General features: G+C 45.8%; 1 long non-coding RNA gene across 1 annotated transcript in view; it reads right to left on the bottom strand.

Moving 5' to 3' along the window:
- Nucleotides 1-17,517, bottom strand: part of LOC123572866 (uncharacterized) — a 36,036-nt gene that overhangs the window by 9,876 nt on the left and 8,643 nt on the right. Inside the window, exon 2 of the long non-coding RNA XR_006697400.3 lies at nucleotides 2,101-2,231. This is a non-coding gene — a long non-coding RNA (uncharacterized lncRNA). The remainder of the gene's footprint in view (nucleotides 1-2,100; nucleotides 2,232-17,517) is intronic.

Genomic DNA, 17,517 nt, shown 5'->3' with positions numbered 1-17,517 from the left:
CAGCATTGGTTTTGCATCCTCCTGTTGCAGACCTTCTTCCTCAAGAGAGTAAAGGGAGCATGGGAGGGGCTGGATCGACTCTCTTCACTGGTTCTGACTTCAAAAGCTCTCATAGAAGGACCCTGATGCACGGATGAGCAATGAGCCCGGACAGGGTCAATCGGCTACCGCCAAAGAATGGAGTACTGGGCCCTGGGACCCCTGCACATCAGGAAAGGGCTTGCTATGGGCCAGAAAACCAGCAGACCTTGACTTCGCAGCTTCAGCTGTCACTGTCAGCACAGCCTCTCTTTGGGCTCCACACTGACGGGCCCCAAACAGACCTCCTGACTCCTCCCGTCTCCATATCTACTTATCAGTAAGTCAGGCCAGCTCTACCCCTAAAATCCACCCAGGCCCCAGTCACCTCTCTCCACATCCACACGAGCCCACCACCTAGTCTAGGCCACAGCCTCGCCTCGACTGAGGCAGGGACCGCCTTTGCGGCCTTTCCGGGTTCACTCTCGAGCCGCTGCATCCATTCCCAGATACAGCTGCCAAGGTGACTTCTGAAGCAAAGCATCTCATCAAAGGGCTTTGCTTTGTGCTCACCGGAAAGTCCAGCTCCTCCCTGAGGATGACAGACCCCTGGCGATCAGGACCCTGGCCACTCCTTAAACTTCAGCTCATCCACTCCCAGCACCCCACAAGACCCTCACTCGCCTGCCTGCTCCCAGCACCCCACAAGACCCTCACTCGCCTGCCTGCTCACCCACTAAGTCCCGTGGAGCTCCTGCTGCTCTTTGCCCTTCTGGCTCCCCTGCCAGGCCCCTCCTGGGTCCTCCTCACTCCTACCCCCGACTCCACGTGCAGCCTGAGTCACTGTTTCCACAGCCCCCTCTGCAGGTATTCACTGCGTTGTCTCTAATGGGGGTTACCTTGCTCAGTTAATTGTTTGAATGTTTTCAGTCTTACCATGACTTTAAGATTTGCAATGAAAAAATACAGGAAGAAAGAAAAAGGCAATAGCTAAGGAAGAGAAAGTGAGCCAGGGAGGCTCCAGGTAGGGACTTTATTTCAGAGTTGATTTTAGACATTTAGAATATCTATGTAACAGTATTTGAAATTCTTTCCCACGTTTAAAATAAATTTGAATTAATTAGAAGAAAAATTGGTTCCGTAAGGAAGCACTTCTGCTGGAAATAGCTCTACAGTTTGTAATCCTCATTTATATTGAACAACAGAATGAGTTAACTCTTTTATATTAAATAGCGTTGTTCAGAAAGGAAAAATCAATTGAACAGAGCTTGAATAACTTGATTTGCAAATTTGGGAAGAGGAGTGAGTTAGTGGTGTCATGTCTCACAAGGAGGAATTTTATTTATTTTATTATTATTATTTTTTAAACAGAGTCTCACTCTGTCACCCAGGCTGGGGTGCAGTGGCGTGATCTCGGCTCACTGTAACCTCTGCCTCCTGGGTTCAAGCAATTCTCCTCCTTCAGCCTCCCAAGTAGCTGGGATTACAGGTGTTCGCCACCATGTCCCCCTAATTTTAGTATTTTTAATAGAGATGAGGTTTTGCCATGTTGGCCAGGCTGGAGGAATTTTATTTTAAAAGGTCATTTTAGAAAATAATAAAAGAAACAATATTAAAAACTCTGTGTTAGGAACTTCTGTCCTACAAGATACTCATTTTAAATCTAAAAATGTTCTTGATGACTAATATCTAACCTACAAAATATTTTCTCACCTCCACAACTTTCATTCCTCTCTCTGTTTTTTACACACACACACACACACACACACACACACACACACACACACACACACACCCCAGGCACTCCTTGATAAGGATATAACTGGCCTCTGTTTAGAGATGTGTGCTTCAGCCAAACGCCCAGGTCTCAGTCAGTAAGGAGCTAGCAGGCCCTGGGAACCACACTGAACTCAGGTTTCCTTGCTTGCAGAAGTTATTCGGTGCTTTTCCCCTTCCAGGAAACAGAAGGAACAAATGATTTTTCCGATCTGGGGATGCGTGAACATATTTTGTGCAAAAGCGGCCGTATAAGATAGCGATTTTCTTTTCTACGAGGGAAAAGCAATTCACATACACACAAACCTGATTCTGAGATGCGTCATCCTCTGAGCATGAATTCCTGTGGTTTTTGGAGTTGGTCCTGGAGAAGGGCTAGGTTGATCTGTCTCCTCAGAGCAGACTGCACACCCTTCCCAGAGAAAAACATGCAGGGCCTAAAATATGGAAAATGTTAAGGTTAAAGTCCACCGGACAGCAAGAGTTCACCTGTTCCCTAGTATTTGCAAGATTCTCTTAAATGAAGGATTTGGATGTTGGAGTTCCTTCTCGCATCTTCCTTCCTTTGTTGAACAAGCGCCAGACCCACTCCGGGGAACCAGCTCCCTGGAGAATGACTGACTCCAGGGCTGGGGCAGGAAAAGTACAGGATCAGCCCCAAAGTAAGGAACTGCTCAAAACGTGATGGGGACAAAAGGACACAAGGACTAGTTTGAAGGAGCTGCCACTGGGCACACATGAGACAAATTGAGCATGAAAGTGACTCATGAAGGTGGTGGGTGGCAACTCATTGGACAAACAAACAAACCTGCGACTACATAATGATGGCAAAAAACAAGCAAATGAAGGGGTAGGATGCATGAGAAAGCCTTTTCTTGCAGAAGGCCAACCGATAGAGGAATTAGAAAATGACGACTTTGAAACCACCATAATAATCACTGGCCCAGGCTAAGATCGTCGCTGAATATTAATATCATTTTGTGGAATTGTGGGGTGATACTTACAGTTGCCTAGTGCCTGCTCATAAATTCCTTCCTATCCAAGTATAGAAGGTGTCTTTCCGGAAAATAACTGGATGACATCACCGTAACCAAGTAACCCCCACACTGAGACGTCAGCAAAACCGAAGACCCCAAGCACTTCAGAAACGAACTTTCAGCCTCATGGAACAAAGAAAGGCTAAGGATTACTCCTGATGAAGGAAGTCTAAGGGGACATGACACCTAAAGGCGATGCATCACCCTAGACTGGATTTTGGTGTTGAGGGGAAAAAGTTGCTTGTAAGACAATTTTGTTACCATCAACAAAATTTAAATATTCACCACATATTAGATAAGAGTATTGTGTCAATGTTAAGTTTCCTAAATTTGATAATTGCACTGTAATTGTGTAGAATATAGAGATGGAGAGAGTTGGCATGGCTAAGTATCAATGGTGGGAGAAGAGAGGGGAAGAGCATATCATCATTAACTTGTAATATTCTTGCAACTTTGCTCTAGGTTCTGAATGTTTTCAAAATAAAAGGTTTAATTAAAAATCTTGAGAGATGTGGAATGAAGAATAATTTCTTTCTAAAACTACGACTATTTCACAGTCATATGTGCTTTTTGTAACAATATTTGAAATGTGATTCAAAAAATGAAAGGCGTCTGTTCTTTCACCACACATACTTAACACTGCAAACATTTAGAATGAATTTAGAAACAAATATATTTATTGGGGCTCCCTTGAGGGCAGGAGTTCAAGGCCAGTCTGGGCAACACAGTAAGACACTGTCGCTACTAAAAAATAAATTTAAAAAAATTAGCCAGGCATGGTAGCATGCCTGTAGTCCCAGCTACTCAGGAAGCTGAGGCAGGAGGATCACTTGAGCCCAGGAGTTTGAGGCTGCAGTGAGCTGTGACTGTGCCACTGCACTCCAGCCTGGGAGACAGAGCAGCACTCTCTGGAGGAGAATGTTGTGCCACGTATGTGCCAGGTACCTGTTCACGGGAGGGTTTCAACCCCTCAGCCCTCCTCCTGTCTGACTCTTGTGTGATCTTCTGAGCACTCTTTCTTGCACATCAGGTGCAAATAACGAGTATGCCTACTCCCAGATCATTCTTGAGTGTTTTCTGGGAAGCGGAGAAGCAAAGTCAGGTTTGTTTTACAAGCACAGGCCCAGCGTGGCTGTGGTGCTGTTCATCGTTCTCACAGGATAGTGGGAAGTTTTCAACGCAACTGGTGAAGTGAGCTCTAGGAATGGTCCTCAGCCATTCATAGCTACCCATTTGAAGTCGGCGAATCAAGGCCAAGTGAGATGGGGTGCAGCCTGAAAGGCTCCCCCAGCCGTGGGGTGGCCCCTCGCAGCAGGGTTCAAGGTCCCCATGTGCATGGCCTGCTCCTCAAAAAGCAGTGGAATGCTATGTTAGGGCCATCGTTCAAGCTTGAGGCCCCAAGGTTATGCTTCCCTGACTAGAAGAGACGAAAACCTTGCCCTGACAGATGCAGGAATGAAACTGTTAATTATCGTCCGTTGTTTACTTGGTGCCAGGGAGACACAGGTCAGTTTTACCTACGTTATCTAACAAAGGGAGCAACAGATGCATGTAAGAACAAAGCGAGAGGGAAGACAGCCATGCAGGCAGTTTGCCCGCTCGGGATCAGCTTCTTTGCTGTCAGCCGGCAAGGAGATCCATGAGGAGCAGGTCAGCCGGGACACCAGTGGAAGTGCCTCCAGGTGTTCATGGACTTTGCAGAAACCTTGCAATGAGCTTTGGCACACACGTGTCAAACCGTCCCTGTATCGGCCAGTGTCTGGTCAGCAACTGCCCTTCAGTGAGGCCGTCTCTGCCCATTTCCCCCATCGTGATTTCCAGCTGTGAGCCTGGGGCTAAGTGGCGAGACTCCCTCCCAGGGGCAGGGACAGTGCCATCGCTGTTCTTCCTAGGAGGGTAAGGGTCTGTGCTCAGGACTGAGTCACACCAGGAGATGTGACTCTAATATCATCTGCCCCATCCTGAACTGTCAGTGCTGGACCAAAGTGCTACACATTTGCTGTAAGGCCAGGCTGCCTGAAGTCAGAGTGCTGTCTGGGCTCAGGGCTGGGGAGAAGGGTTTCCTTAGTCCCGAGTGGGCAGAACTTAGGCTCACACTGAAGAGAGAGCACTGTAGTAGAGACCAGGATGCCAACACTTGGAGCTGGGCAACACGGGGCAGTTGAAGCCTTGGCCACCAGAAGAGACTGCCAGGACGCAGAACTTCCTTACGGCAACAGCACCAGGAGTTGAAGGGTTTCTCGCCCACCGAGGAAGGCTCCGGAGCTGCCAGTGTACTGAGGAGGAGAAGGAATTGGGAGGCCAGACTGTCTTCAGCTCCCCCAGGTAGGGACCCGGTTAATGGAAATGCTTCTAGCATGCATTAAATACCCTTAAATACCCTTCAGGTCCAGAAGAGCCTTCTGGAGTCAGGGTTGTCAGCTGATTTGACCTGAGTCAACGGCTCCATTATTCTAGAAGGCGTTTTTCTCACTTAAGGATTGTGGGCTATTAGGTAACACCATCTTAAGTAAGTCCTGCTACTTTTGGACAAGGAAATATGCTCATACTGTAGCCACATCAGTCTGAGTTACAAATGTGCTAGATTTGTCAGCCTGGCCACAAACCATCTCAGAAACACAAAACCTTAGAATTGGAAAGGATCCTAGGGATTATTTAATCCAAGTGCGTGTTCTACAGATAAGGTGGCCGAGGCCAAGAGAAGCACAGGAGTGTCGTTCCCAAGTGACTCGTTGGATTGAAAAGCTGAAACCAAAGCTAGATTCCAGGTCTTCTGATTTGCAGGTGAACCATCTATCAGCATCTCGTGGTTACTTCCCTGTTTACTGCTAAATAATTGTCTCTCAATAAGTGAGTGTATGTGTGACATTCATGCATTTTAGCTTCTTTATAATTATTGTGGTATATATATACTATATATATATACACACACACACACATGCACAAACACACACGCAGCATAAAATTTACCAGTTTAACAATTTTAAGTGCACAGTTCAGTGGCTTTAAGTACATTTGCATGTAGTGCAGCCATCACCACCATCCATCTCCGGACTTCATCTTTCAAAACTGAAACTCCGTCCCCATCAAACACTCACTCCCCATTCCTCCGTCCCAGCTCCTGGCAACCCCTATTTGACTTTCTGTCTCTATGAGTTCAACTGCTGTAGGAACCTCAGACAAGTAGAATCACACAGTATTTGTCCTTTTGTGACTGGCCTATTTCACTCAGCATAATGTCCTAAATGTTCATCCACGTTGTAGCATGTGTCAGAATTTCCTTCCTTTTTAAGACCAAATCACATTCCATTGTGGGAATACACACATTTTGTTATCTGTTCATCTGTCTGTATGCATTTGGGCTGTTTCCACCTTTGGCTATTGTGAATCATGCTGCTATGAACACAGGTGTACAGACACCTGTTAAGAGTCCCTGCTTTCAATTATTTATTTATTTATTATTTCAATATACAACCCAAAATGACATAGCGGGATCATATGGCAATTCTATTTTTAATTTTTTGAGGAACCCCACTACTGTTTGGCAGAGCACCTGCACCAGTTTACATTCCCACTAACACTGCACAGGGGTTCCTGTTTCTCCACATCCTGACCAGCATTTGTTACTTCCTGTTTTCTGTGTTTGTTTTGTGATATTTGCCATCCTCATGGCTGTATGTCTCACTGTGGTACTGATTTGCATATCCCTAATGATCAGTGATGGGGAGCGCCTGTTCATGGGTTTCTCCCTGTTTGAAATCCGTTCTTCCTGTGGCCACCTTTTCTTTGTCTGCACAGGCAGCCATGTGTCTACAGCAGGGCTCCATGAAATCCATGGCTTTGGGGCATCCATCTGCCTGTGAACATTCAGACAGGGAGTGTGAAGTTGAAAACCCAAAGTTGAAATCAGTTCCCTGTGGCAGAGAGGCGGGAGGTGTGCTGGGGAGGGTTTAAAGCCAGGGAGGCTGGTTTTGATGAGCACGGGCTAATTGCTGAATTGTGGTTGCTGTCGCTCTCTCTGGGCTGACACCCAGTCAGGGCAGGTCCTCACACTCACTGAGTCACTGGGAACTGATGGCTTCTCTCACAGCCGGTCTGAAGAGACCAGCGAATCCTCCCCAACACATTAAATTATGCACTTTCTAAAAGTACGGTGGAAACACAAGGAGTTTTAAAGCAGAAGGCACCTATTAGCCTTAGGCTCCCTCCAGCACCCTTGTGTCACTCATGCATGTGTCACAGGTGACAAAATCACTCCCAAAGACACAGGCTGAGGTTAAGCGCCTCTTCCTGGGAGTCAGGACCCACTGCTGTCTGGCTCTAATCCCTCTTCCTATTTTCACATACGTCTGTTTCACAACCATTAGCCTATCCTCCCTCCCTCCCTCCCCCCTGCTCCCTCCCTTTCTTCCTGTCATTTTCCTACTGTCACTAAACAAGCCACTCCTTTTTCTACCTCCGGCCTTTCAAGCCCCATCCCCCAGTACTGAACCTCCTTCCTCTCCTCTGGTTGCCCAGTCCTAACCATCTTACACGCACTAGGGTCCTCTGTCCTCTGCCACTTCCCAGGCCATTGAAACCCTCACAGCAGCTTCCCCAGACTCCTTAGATGATTGCCCTTGGCTCCTAGGACACGCAGAAGTAGATCTCTCTTCTACTTTTCTTGCAATTTGCTTTGATTTCTGCGCGAGGCTGCACATTCTTGAGGTAGAGACAATGTGTCACTCATCAAGAGACAGGGAAGTCAAAAGGGCCCTAGTGTCAGGGACACACGTGACATGTACTTGCAGCCTTGTTGTGTAGTTTAGAGTCACTTTTCTCATCAGTTTACCAGGACACGTTACTTAGTGATCATGACTGTGCTTTGATCCCTTCATCGTGCACAGTGTGACATCAGCCTCACAAGCCTGTATTGCCTGGTGAGGTTCTGGGCCTCTGTGTTCCTGGTCTGCTGGCTACAAGGCACACACACGATAATGTCAACTCTGAAAGTTGTCACTGCAAAGCTGACGTCCAGCATCCCAGTGTACATTGTATGTGCGTCTCTGCCCTGTACATAACCCCAGTTTCTGGTGCTTGGAGCAAACGAGCTATATCCGTCTTTATTATGCAGTAAACATGCAGAGACCAAAAGAACGTGTGCTTCCCAGGAAACACCAAGGACGTTTTATTCCAGCGTTAGACGTACGTGCAGGTACTGTAAAGGGTTCCTCCCGGTAATGGTTTGAATTGGGCAGCATTTTTTAAAAACCCAGGCAATTAATTTTAGTGACCTGAAAATAATATAGTTCAACCCTACTTCCCAGGTTTACTCTAGAGTAATTTCTTTTCTTGCAAATAATAAGTTTTTCTCTCAAACTCTTTTCCCTCAGTAATTTGCTCAATTCCTGAAGAAATAATGGAGTTGCCTATTTTGGAGTTTCGTCCCTTGGGCAGCCTCCTACAGAGGCTTATCAGGGCCACTGACTGGGCAGCTTTAAGGTTTCTGCCAGCGTCCAGGATTCCAGAGCCCCGCACCCAAGTCCTCTGAACGCACTCTGCAGAGTCCAATCCTGTGGGTCCCCTGGGTGCCTTCACTCAGGCATCCACGGAGATTGACGGCTTGTGTGATCCACAGAAGGCAAGGAAATTTCCAGGAGTCCTGGGCTCCAAGGACCAGGCCAAACACTGACCTCAGGAGCCTATTTCCCCAAACTCTCCATCTGGTGATGAGGATGTAATAGGGGATTTTATTACTTTTCTATTGCTGTGTAACAAATTTCCACCAACTTATTGGCTCAAAACAACACACACGTATTACCCTGTGATTCTGTCGGCCAGAAGCCCAACATCGGTTTCACCAGGATAAAGCAAGGTGTCGGCAGGGCTGACCCCTCTGGAGGCTCACAGGGAGGACCTGTCTCCTGGCCTTTTCCAGCTCCTAGAGGCTGCCTGCATGCCTTGGCTCATGGTCCCCTCCTTCAAAGTCAGCCACATGACATTTTTCTGAGTCTTCTTTTGTGGTCACATGCTTCTCCCTCCGACTACAGCAAAGACGGGGTCTCTGCTTGTGAGGATCCCTGGGATCCCATTAGCCACCCGGATAATCCAGAATAACTGCCCCGTCTCAAGATCCTTCATTGCATCAGCGAAGCGACTCCAGCCTTCTAAGGCGACAGTCACAGGTTCCAGGATGTGTGCGTGTGTGCGTGCGTGTGTGTGTGTGTGTGTGTGTGGAGGTGTTATTCTGCCTGGCACAGTGGTGGAGGGCAAGAGGCTTCCTTCACTGCCACGGTGCCTGTACACTCTGATGTTCCTCAGATCTGGTCCCTGCTTGTCTTCTATCCCAAAGATTCCTATTGCTGTCTATACTTTTCATCTAAATTGTCCTCCTGCCATCTGGGTGTGACGTTTCTCTCCACCGGATGCTGCAGAACCAATCAGTCCAAGTCTGCAGGCCCCAAAGGAGAAACCTCCGCAGTCCTGGGGTGGGTCAGCTGTGGGTTGTCCCCACCGCCCCCCAACAAGACAGGGCCCAACCAGGATTCTCCAAGCCCTTGGTCTGGTTACAGAGAGAGGAAACACTTCACCTCTGTAGTTTTAAGCTTGGGAGCACTTATTTCTAACTGTTACGAGTTAATAGATTTGCTTTAAAATCCAAAAATTGCAAGGCCGTCTCCCTATATGATTATCTGTAACTTTCAAAGTGTGTTGACTGCAAACCACTACGAATTCAGTCATAAATATTTAAAAATTTGTATTTCATTAATAACAATGGCATCCACATAATTCAAAAGACAATACAGGTATGGGTAAATGACATTATTTACTCGATTTATAGACCACGCATGCTGTGCGTATAGATTTTCAGACACCAAATATGACTCCATGGCCTTATAGGCGATGTTTCAGCTAATGGTGGCCGACAAGTCCTGGTCTTATTTATTCCCCTGGGCTCCTCATGAAATGACTCTGATATTGCAGGCTTTCCCAGACCCTCTCCAAGGAAAGGCCAGTGAGGGGTCTCCATAGGAACAATTTGAGACAGAGTGGCTGCGTATTAGTGGCTGCACACGTGGCCTCTCCCTTAGTGCTTCTCCTGGAGGAAGGGAATCCATGTACACCCCCAGAATACTGAGCATCCCCCACGAGGAGGCCATGTCTTCTGGCCTTTCATGAAGAGCCCCTCCCCAGAAAGTTGACCCCCACATCCAAATGGCTTCTCAAGGTGGCGAACCCCACCCAACCCCACTGTGACCTCTGCTCTCACTTTCTAAGCCCTACTCATCTCATCTATCTCTGAATTTCTCCTCCTTATTTGTAGACTTCTAAGCCCTACTCATCTCATCTATCTCTGAATTTCTCCTCCTTATTTGTAGACTTCTAAGCCCTACTCATCTCATCGTTCTCTGAATTTCTCCTCCTTATTTGTAGACTTCTCAGCTCAAGGCACTTTTTGTTAACCAATATTTTCAAGAAACCTGCAAGAATCGTTACTTTCCTCCACTCTTCTGTCTTGGTCAATTTTGCCTTTTTGTTTTTGTGTTTCTCCTGAAACTTCAGCTCTATTCATTCTCTTCTGAGAACCCATGTGGGCTTACCTGAGAAGTGTACTTTAGTTAAAGCTTATTAAATCATGTTACATTTATGATTTTTTTTCTTTGGATGTAGTTAACCGTTAGGCCCAGTCAAGCTGTGACAAACTTACAACTCATCCTATACACACGTTTCACTCGAAAGCTTATGTTTGCTTGGGATTACTGTCCTGCCTCTACAACACAGATTTTTCACGAGTCTTAGCATTTTGTAATAAATATTCTCCACTCACTGCTTTTGCTTTCCACTTTTAGGACTGACTCAAGGGATGGGGGTTTCCAGTTGAAATGCTTTTCTAAGACTTTATTCTTCATAATGTTTCTCCCTAGACTTGGGGTGTTTCCTCTTAGCATCCCAACCTGTATATTTTTTAACAAATGAGGTACTGGCAGAAGCCTATCAGTGAAGTAAAATCTCCCCAGGGATCGATTCATCTTCCCGCTTGTACTTCGTACTCATTTCAGACATTTTTCCACATACTTTCAGGGGATGATGGTACTTTTCACCCAGGTGGAAAACCTCAGCAGAGGCACAGCAATGGAAGTGTCAGCTGAAGGCCATTCGGGAGGTTTTCATTCACAGATACACCTCACAAGAAGCCAGGCCCAGTTTTGGGGGTCTGCTTGAAACTTTGTGTTCCTGAAACAATTGTGAGAGGTAAGTAAGTATAAAACTAAGATCCAACAAGGCTAAATGACTTGCCTGGGAACACAGCAAATCAACCCCAGTCGGGCCGAGATATGTCTTCAGAAATGAATTCATTTCTGAACTCATTAGGAGTTCAGTGTGCCCTTTGGGACGAGGGCCCTTTGGGAGGAGATTGGGTCATGAATGGGATTTGTGCCCTCATAAAGGAGATCCTGGGGAGCTGGCTAGCCTCTTCGAACATGTGAGGACACAGAGAGCGGGTGCTGCACATGAGGCAGAGAACACACCCTCCCTAGATGCCAAATCAGCCAGTGCCTTGCTCTTGGACTTCCCAGCCTCCAGAACTGTAAGACATACATGTCTGCTGTTTATAAATTACCAAGTGTCTTGTAAATTTTTTTTAAGTTTCTTGTAGATTCTGGATATTAGATCTTTGTTGGATGGGTAGATTGCAAAAATTTTCTCCCATTCTGTAGGTTGCCTGTTCACTCTGATGATACTTTCTTTTGCTGTGCAGAAGCTCTTTAATTAGATCCCATTTGTCAATTTTAGCTTTTGTTGCAATTGCTTTTGATGTTTTAGTCATGAAGTCTTAACTCAAACAAATTTATAAGAAAAAAAACAAACAACCTCATCAAAAAGTGGGCAAAGGATATGAACAGACACTTCTCAAAAGAAGACATTTATGCAGCCAACAAACAAATGAAAAAAAAGCTTATCATCACTAGTCATTAGAGAAATGCAAATCAAAATGACAATGACATACCATCTCATGCCAGTCAAAATGGCAACTATTAAAAAGTCAGGAAACAATGGACGCTGGTGAGGCTGTGGAGAAATACAAATGCTTTTACACTGCTGGTGGGAGTGTAAATTAGTTCAACCGTTGTGGAAGACAGTGTGGCGACTTCTCAAGGATCTAGAACCAGAAATACAATTTGACCCAGCAATCTCATTACTGGGTATACACCCAAAAGAATATAAATCATTCTACTATAAAGACACATGCACACATATGTTTATTACAGCACTATTTACAATCACAGAGACTTGGAACCAACCCAAATGCCCATCAATGATAGACTGGATAATGAAAATGTGTCACATACACACCATGGAATACTACGCAGCAATAAAAAAGAATGAGTTCATGTCCTTTGCAGGGACATGGATGAAGCTAGAAGCCATCAGTCTCAGCAAACTAACACAGGAACAGAAAACCGAACACTGCATGTTCTCACTCATAAACAATGAGAACACATGGACAGGGAGGGGACCATCACACACCTGGGCCTGTCTGGGAGTGGGGTGTGAGGGGTGAGGGGGGGACAGCATTAGGGCAAATATCTAATGCATTTGGGGCTTGAAACCTAGATGACGGGTTGATGGATGCAGCAAACCACCATGGCACACGTATACCTACGTAACAAACCTGCACATTCTGCACATGTATGTCACAACTTAAAGTAAAATTAAAAAAAGAAAAAGAAGATAATTTTTATGTCAAAGTAACGTAAAAAAATTACCCAGTATCAGGTGTTTTGTTACAGCAGCCTGAGTGAACTAAGAGAGTGCCCTTTCCTGTATAAGGGATGGCTACAGGGCCCTCCAGGTCACGGGATTTGCTGCCCTGAAGACACAGAAAAACTGAGCCCAGTCAGCCTTCCTCAACCCCCACCCCACAGCACCTCCAGGGGAAACACGACTTCACAGCACGAGAGGCCTGACTGCACAGCACTAGCTTCAGGCATTTGGAATAGCTCCTGGTGCTGCTACCCTCAGTATGGAATGTGGCGCTGCTGTGGCCATGCTCATCTGAGCTCCGTCATGAACACCCAAGGGAGGACGGGAGAGAATAAATCAGTCCAGTCTCAGCAAGCTGGGCCCTCCCACCTGAAGATCTATAACTGTGGCATCCGAAGTCCAGGGGACACTCTGAAATATGGGATGTCAGCAACTATTAATGCATCTGGAGCCACAGGGAAACTTGTTAATTGTTTATTTAATTAAATTTTTTATTCTTCATTTTAACATCGTGTAGCACAGATGCACAAACACACACTCACACACTTAATTACAGCCCAGCACACCAACTGCCTCTGATGCTTTGATACAGAAATTAATCTAGAGATGGAAGACAGAGCATAAATAAGGAAAATAAACAAACGCCTGGTTGTCACATTTGTTTTCCTCGTTCCTGTGTACTCACTATTTACGGCAGCCTCATAAAATCCTGTCATAATAACTCCTCCTATCAAAGGGCTGTCACAGCAAACCAGCATCACAGCAACCAAGTGTCCAAGCTTCCTTTGAATAAAGGTCCTAGATGACCCCCATGTTTAGTATAAACCTCCAGTTTCCCCCTCTACAAAATTATTTAGGGGAAAAAGCGATTATTGGGGGATTTGTGACGTCTTCAAGTATCGTACGTTTATTCAACCATGCATTCGTTCACTCATTGGTTTATTCAATAAAACTGTACCCGTGCCAGGCCCAGGACTGGTGCCGCAGGGAACACAGATGCCAGGTCTGGCTGTGCGTGTTATGGACACTCAGTAAACACTGGCAAGGCAGAAGTGAAAATGTTGGTTTCGATTTGGAAACAGGGAACTGATTTGGGTTTGAGATACCTGAGAAACAGATTAACCTGGTAGTTAGCCCTTCAGTAATTGTTCCTTGAAACATTTCAGGGGATGGCTGTGCCAGTTATGAGTGAATGCGCACAGTTCACTGGGGACTGGTTTGATCGGGGGTGGCTTGCAGCCGTGGCTGCACGTTAGGGCCACCTGGAGAGTTAAATGAACGAACAGGATGCTGCCCACATCACTCGGAGATACGGTTCAGCCGACGGGAGGTGGCCCAGGGCTGCGTGATCAGCTCAAAGGTTCCCAGAGTGATTCTCACAGCCAGGGATGAAAATCAGAGGTGCCGGGGAAAGAACACGGACTTTGGTGAAGCTGAATCCCAGGAGTACTTATCATTAACTCTGTAACTGAGGGCAATTCACTTAACCTCTTTGAGACTTAATTTCTCATTGGAAAAAGAGAGAAATACAGGATATATAGCATATATTTATCTATAGGTAATTGTGAGACAAGTGAAATAATAAAGGGAAGTTCTTAGTAAACTCTTTGTGCCTTATTAGTGCTCAATAAATGCTAAATACTATTATTAATACTACATTTCTGTTATTAACTCGAAAGTCAATGCGTTGTGGGAAGAATGGGGTCCTAAATTATAACGTTTTCCCTCCACTTAAAAAAAATCACTAACTGAGCAGACAAGAATAAGTAAAGACATCTCAGAATCAAGCAAATACCCCAGCATGTCCTAGGAAAAATTAAAACTGCAATAACAGTACACTTCTGTTTGATTTAAAAGAAAATATATGTTAATTGAATATTTGGTAACTTTGCAAAGTTGACTAAACATTGAACACAAAAATAGCTTCCGAGATTCCTAAAGTAGTCAAAGACAGCTTCATTGTAATAGCCTTGTTGAAACCGGAGTTTAAAACCCACTGCTTTTAGGTCCAGCGGGCAAGGCAGCCACCCGTGGATGTGCAGTCCTTACCGGCAGACACAGGGGAGCTGCTGGGCTGGAAGGTCGTGAAACTGCTTTTAGGTGGCCCCGGGATGCTACTCACCACAATTCCGGTGGGGTCACCCCTGACTGACAAGTGGGGCCCAAGGAAATAACCCTGCCCAGTAAAAGATTGTCTGCCTTTACTTTGTAGGTAAAAATCCAGAGAGCTCTTTATCCTTTGGGGAACGTTCTAGTCTTTCTCCCTCAGGATACTTGTGTGTGGCAGAGGATACTGTTCCCACTAAGTGTTTCCACCTGTACATCCCAGAGCTAAACCCCATCCTGTTTCAGTTACGGGCTCAAACAATAAACATAAACACTTTCTACATCAGGCTAATTTATGGGCTCTGTTTTCCTGGCTTTCCCCAAGAAATTCCACTCCAAACACATTGAGAATGGGAAGAAAAAATCTGTTCTTAGAGTCACCATAAAAAGTATGCTATTGATTTAAGAAATTCATATTTTCTAAAACTAGTGATTCACGTTTGTGTGTGTATCACGCTGCCATCCACATTTACAAGAATAGTCGGAATGGTCGTTAGGAAGGACTACACCGACTTCTTACAGCCAACTGCAAGTTCTTTGTGTGAATGTTCCTTCCTGAGCTTTACTAAAAAGTTTTTGTGCCACTGTACAAATTGCACATGTGAATCTCCAGGAAACTCGTTCATTTTCCAATTCATAGCTAGTGGTGCTCCAATACTGACACTTATCATCAAAGTGTTAAGTAAATCGGCATTAACCATTGCCTGGAACGACTGAATTGAGAAAAGTTTCATTAATTTCTCATTATTCTTCTTTACTGTGCACATGAGCATGTGATTTTAAGCTTTCATAATATGTGTGTATTGTTTAGTATTACAGACATTCACAGCTGAAAAGCAACCCACAGATTACTTAGTGAGACCTAATCGTATTAACTTTACACATGAAGAAATGGAATCAAGATGAACACATCTTCAATGGTTTACCCAAGACCGCGTTGTATCTCATATCATAAATTAATCCAGTCTTTAAAACCCATCATTTCATTTACCCATCCATTCATTTACTAGGTAAGTATTTGCTGTGCATCTCCTGTGTGCTAAGCATCATGCTGTGCTGTGGGAATACAGCGATTAAGACCCAGTCCCCTGCCCACGGAGAGCCCTGCGCGTTTGTGGACAAGACAGGCAAACCGGCAGGCGATGACAGAGTCTGGAGATAAAGTCACATGGCTACACCTGGCTGTTCTCTAGACACCTCAAAAAGAGGAAGTGATTCAGGCACTGAGCGTTCTGGGAAGGACTCATCTGATTTTTAATACTTCATTTTTAAAATGGTAACCAACAGAAACGTGCTTTGACTTAGGGAAATCCAAAAACCTATATTTGATTTCAGATTCTGCTGCGTGCGTCCTCTATGACCTTCAACAAATGACTTAGCCTTTCAGAGTGTCCTCATCTTTAAATGGGGATAATAATATGAACCCCAGGATATTTGACAAGATTATAGAATAAATACAGAATCCTAAGTACCGAGTAAGTAATTGTTGCTATTCTATACACTTATTTAAAACTTAGCCTCTTGGGGAAAACGTTAGGGTAAAATTCAGGCTCCATCTACACCCGTGTCTTTCAGGATGGGGGAGAAAATGGCAGAGGGACTCAAACACAAGGCTTAGCCCCCACCGATCCTGTGCTCTTTCCACCCAAACGCATGGAATCAAGCTGCCACGGAGGCAGAAGCTCGGGGAGAACAGGAAACAAAAGGGCAGAGATACTGAGTTCAAGAGTGATTGCAGGCACTGCAGTGTTGGAAGAGGTGTGGGGCTGGACGGGAGTGTGGGGACACGTTAGAAAATCACTCTCAGAGGAGTTACCACAAAGAAAAGCTGTTTTTCTGATTTTCACATCCCATCACTCAATTTGCTGTAACCTACAAAATTCATGAATATGTACCAGTTCCCCATTGCACTGGGTATTTGGGGGAGCTGACCTTGTATTCAAATTCTGACAGGTGAATAAGTCCAACAACACCTTGACTTCTTAAATTCTAACTCTGTAAATTTGCAGATGAGAAACTAAGGTCCAGAGAGGTGAAGTGACATGACTATAGTCATTTAGAAGACACTGAGATGGGCTTAGATGCGTGAGGACTTTATAAAACCATGTGAGAGAGAGAATGGGTGGAGGGCAGGGTAAGGCCTTGCAGCAAGTCTGACCCAGTGAAAGAGTGAGGGAGGTAAGGTTGGATGGCAGCGTCCCAGATGGCCACGCAGCCAGAGGAAGGTTTAGGAAAGCTGTGAAGCAAACGTCAGAGAACCCCTGGTCTTCCAGGACCGGCCTGGCCTTAGGGCCTCTGACGTTCTCAGTCATTGGCTGGGAGAACCAAGGAAAAGCTGATGTCGAGAGACATTTCAGAGGCAGATGCCACGGTTTTTGTTCACGTGTGCTTCCATAATTGGGGCTCTGTGCTACTCATGGCTACCAGGGTCCACCATGGGTAGGGGTTCTCACTGACCGCACATTGTAGGAGCAGCTCCTCCAGGGCCCTCATGGGGCTTTCTGCAGAGGGAGACACAGCTGAGGGAGGCAAGTGGGATGGACTGTAGACCACATTGCTGTCATTGACTTGGGGCCCCAGCTGGTACTAATCTTCCCCCAGCCCTGCTACTCATTCTAAATGTCCCTCACCCTCAGCACCTTGGCAGGGCTCAGTGGCTTGTCTGAAGGCATGACCCGAAGGATCACACCCTTGGTCATCGTGTTCTTCTCATCCAAGCTTGCTGAGAGCACCCACTCACCTCTACGGCGGAACCCGGCTATACCAGGACGCACCGGGGTGGAGCCCTGGGCGTGTTCCTCCCTGCCCCACTGTGTACAAGCAGCCACAGCTC

Source organism: Macaca fascicularis, chromosome 4 (genome assembly GCF_037993035.2).
Source record: "Macaca fascicularis isolate 582-1 chromosome 4, T2T-MFA8v1.1".
NCBI lineage: Eukaryota > Metazoa > Chordata > Mammalia > Primates > Cercopithecidae > Macaca > Macaca fascicularis.
The sequence above is the reverse complement of the archived record's forward strand: the minus strand, read 5'-3'. Positions and strand labels throughout refer to the sequence as shown.